Source organism: Notolepis coatsorum (genome assembly GCF_963971535.1).
Source record: "Notolepis coatsorum genome assembly, chromosome: 9".
Classification (NCBI taxonomy): Eukaryota; Metazoa; Chordata; class Actinopteri; order Aulopiformes; family Paralepididae; genus Notolepis; species Notolepis coatsorum.
Window position 1 is genome coordinate 147,322,011 of NC_140173.1, and position 4,129 is coordinate 147,326,139.

Sequence of the window (4,129 nt, forward strand, 5' to 3'; positions counted from 1 at the left end):
GCTCGGTTTCCACCTCATCTTGTGTGCAGTGGGTGCACAGGCTGTCTTCTCTTGGGAGCCAGGTCTGCCTATGGCGGCCTTTCTCAATGGCTAGGCTGTGCTCGCTGAGTCTGTACCTAGTCAAGGATCTTCTTAGTTTTGGGTCAGTCACGGTGCTCAGGTATTCTGCCACTGTGTACGCTCTGTTTAGGGCCAAATAGCATTTCAATTTGCTCTGGTTTTGGGTTGTTTCTTTCCAATGTGTCAGATAGTTTTCTTTTTGTTTTCTTATCATTTGATTTAGTCCTCTCTCTCTCTCTCTCTCTCTCTCTCTCTCTCTCTCTCCATCTTTTCTGTCATCCGTATATGAAACAGAAATATCTCTCAAATGAATAAAAAAGAATTACAGAGTTAGATTTGAATCTCAGTGGCCAATAGGAGCGCCCCGGGGGGGGGGGGGGGGGGGGGTTTGGCCCTCCTCCTCGTATTTGCCTTCAAAGCCGGCGATGCTCGCCCCCCGCCATTAGGATGTTTTTATTAGCCTCTTCCCGGCGGCCGCCCGTCTGACAGATAGATCACCGACGTGGCTTTTATCGCCGCTGTGGAACCGCGACGACCGGATGAGATATGGTGATGGTCCGCCGCGCGGCGAACACACACCACCTGGGTGCTAATTGCAAATGGATACGTCGCGGGTGTTTAGCGCTCGTCGTGTTCTCTCTCCCCATTTGGGTTATTATTAGAGGGCCCTCTGTCCCCCCCCCCCCCCCCCCCCCCCCCCCGCGAGAGCCGAGGCATGAAGGTGTCAGACAGACTCCACCGGGCTGAACCGGCCCAAGGTCCAAATGTTGTCTGGTTCTCCCCCCCGGAGCCCGGTGGACATTTCCGTCTGCTTTACACGCCTAACGTCACGGTTATGGGGGGGGGGGGTCTAACAGTGCAGCTCGACAGGGCTGGAGGGATTCATCGAGTTAAACATTTTTGCCTTCCCACGATCGTGAAAACAAGACGGTCGAGATAAAAAACGATTATTGTGCCGTCTTGCCCCCATTTTCAAGTCAAGTCAAGAGTTTTATTTGTCACGGCATACAAGTATACAATGAGATGCGGGTGGTCTTGCCCGCAACGATGTGCAAATAACATATAATAGAATCCAATAGAACAACATTGTGCAATAAACAAGTAACATTGTGCAATAAACAAGTAACAAAGTAGGGCATATCGGTATCTGTACATAAGTTATTTACAGAGCATGGAGGACATGCTAGGTCCTTTGGTAGTGCAATACACTGTTAGCTAGGCACTGGGTCTTTCTGTACATGCTAATTTATACAATCTCCGGTTATACTATACTATTTTTAAAGTGACCTTTCCTTAGTGGCCATAAGTGTGGGCGTGTGCAGCATGAGTGTGTGCCTGCTCATGTTAAAGTGGCTGCTAGTGTGTGAGTGTGTACAGTGAGTGTGTTGTGTGTGTGCTGATGTGTGCTTGTGTGTGGAGAGTTCAGTGTTCAGGGCTCTGATGGCCTGGGGGAAGAAGCTGAGAATTTTGTCTTGGGTTGTAACTGCAGCGCACCCTTCCTTCACAGCAGTGCGCTCCACCCCTCCCCCCTTAAAGCCCAAACGGTTGTTTCAGCTCGTGTCGAGAGGGAGGAGGAGGAGGGAGCCATGGCGCATTCCTCCAGTTATTTTGAAAAACATCTTTGGTAACTTGTAGACTGAAGATGACAGAAAGGCAGCCAATATTGATCGAATTAAATCGACCATAATGCCCTGCCTGCTGGCGTGCGGTGGTTCTGGTTCTGGTTCTGGGGGTGGCGTGTGTCTCCCAGGCGCTGCCTCCTGTCTCCAAGGCCCCAGAGGCGTTCTGGTTCTGGGGGTGCCGTGTCTCCCAGGCCAGGCGCTGCCTCCTGTCTCCAAGGCCCCAGAAGCGTTCTGGTTCTGGGGGTGGCGTGGTGTCTCCCAGGCGCTGCCTCCTGTCTCCAAGGCCCCAGAGGCGTTCTGGTTCTGGGGGTGGCGTGTCTCCCAGGCGCTGCCTGCCTCCTGTCTCCAAGGCCCCAGAAGCGTTCTGGTTCTGGGGGTGGCGTGGTGTCTCCCAGGCGCTGCCTCCTGTCTCCAAGGCCCCAGGGGCGTTCTGGTTCTGGGGGTGGCGTGGTGTCTCCCAGGCGCTGCCTGCCTCCTGTCTCCAAGGCCCCAGAGGCGTTCTGGTTCTGGGGGTGGTGGTGTCTCCCAGGCGCTGCCTCCTGTCTCCAAGGCCCCAGAGGCGTTCTGGTTCTGGGGGTGGTGGTGTCTCCCAGGCGCTGCCTCCTGTCTCCAAGGCCCCAGAGGCGTTCTGGTTCTGGGGGTGGTGGTGTCTCCCAGGCGCTGCCTCCTGTCTCCAAGGCCCCAGGGGCGTTCTGGTTCTGGGGGTGGCGTGTCTCCCAGGCGCTGCCTCCTGTCTCCAAGGCCCCCAGGGGGCCCTTAGTAAGCAAGCGCCCGATGGCCCTTTTTATAGATCCCGTTATGTTTCCCGTCTTCATGTAGTGCCTCTGACACATGGGAACCCGTGGCCTCTGGAGGGAGTGGTGTCGCTGACGGGACATTTGGTCCACAGCTGTCCTCGCGTGCCGCGGGATGGCATGTTTGTTTGTTTGTTTGTGTGTGTGTGTGTGTGTGGATCAGAGGTGTGGCTGCTTGATTAATCTGATCCCGTGGCAGTGACTGACTATAAGCCTGTAGCTGCCACACATGGGACTGACACAGATGGTGAGATGCCTGTCGTGTACGGAGGAGGCGTGTGTGTGTCGCAGGAGGATTTCTCCCGTGTTACCGCTGTGTCCTTTCCTTTCGTTTCGTGTAACAACCGTACAGCGTAAAATATTGTATTATTTATCTCTTACATTTACAGTTAGTCATTTAGCTGAACGCTTTTGTCCTCAAAGCGACTTACAAGGTCAGCCAGGAAAGGTGCAACTCTTTCAGCCGAGTAACAATGTTCATCAAACAGTGTTGAACTTGAGTGCTACACACAGTCTTGAGTGCATCCTAGTAGTAAAACGGTAAATGGTGCATTTATATAATCTCTTTTTATCCAAACACGCTTTACTTTGCTTTAACTTTTTTGTTCCTCACATTCACACACAGACGGCGGAGGCAACCATGCCAACCTGCGCATCGGGAGCAATTGGGGGTTAAGGCGAGACAGTGTCCCCTAATAGGCGATTTTTTTAATAGATATCATATCACACTATGAAACTTTCCCAGTTTGTTATGTACATAGAAACGGAGAAGAAATGTGTTGCAAGTTTTCAGAATTTTATGTTTATATATGCAAATGACGGCACTTCCTCATTAAATATGCAATACATTTGCATGTATCGCCAAGACACGAATCACCAACATGGATAATGCCAGATTCAAAAACTTGGTTTCATTTTGTGTTGATACATTAAAAAAGAAACTTTTTATTGAAGGGATTGTGGCTATGTCCTCTTTGATTGATTGATTGATTGAAAACTTTATTAACAGATTGCAGAATGGGTACAATACAGTACGGCTCAATACACACAATTGTTAAGGGGATGCAGACCAGAGAAAGACTTTCGTCTTGTTTACATCAGGGTCCCCCATTTTCAATTCATCTTTATCAGCCCATACATCAGGAAATACTGTCTACTGTCATAAAGAAATCGATTTTTGCCTAGTTTTGGTATAAAATGTACTATAAACGATATATCAACAAACCCTTCGGTAATTAGAAGCAGGATATTGATAGGAAGACATTTGGTAAGTTTGGTGTCTGTAGGTACTAGGGAAGTGGAGTTCCATGTCTTTGTGTGTAAGTAAAATGTTTTTTGAGAAAACAACCTCAAAGTTTTGTATTGTGAAATGCCATGGAAACAACTTACCTCTCTATTTTAGTGATTGGCTGCTGATACAAAGGATGTTGTCAAGTTTGGTTGCGATAAGATTGTATGTCACAAATAGAGGTTTCCAACGATACCAAGGTTGCCACGGTGCACTCAGTGGCCGCTTCAGAACAGTTGTGCGTAAAAGTAGTAACTTTTGGCGAATTTATGAAGAATTTACGGATGCAATCGAAATGAAAAAAAAAATAAAACAAAATGTGTGTTATTGACGTTTTATTGTCACTAGTTTCATAGAAGACATGT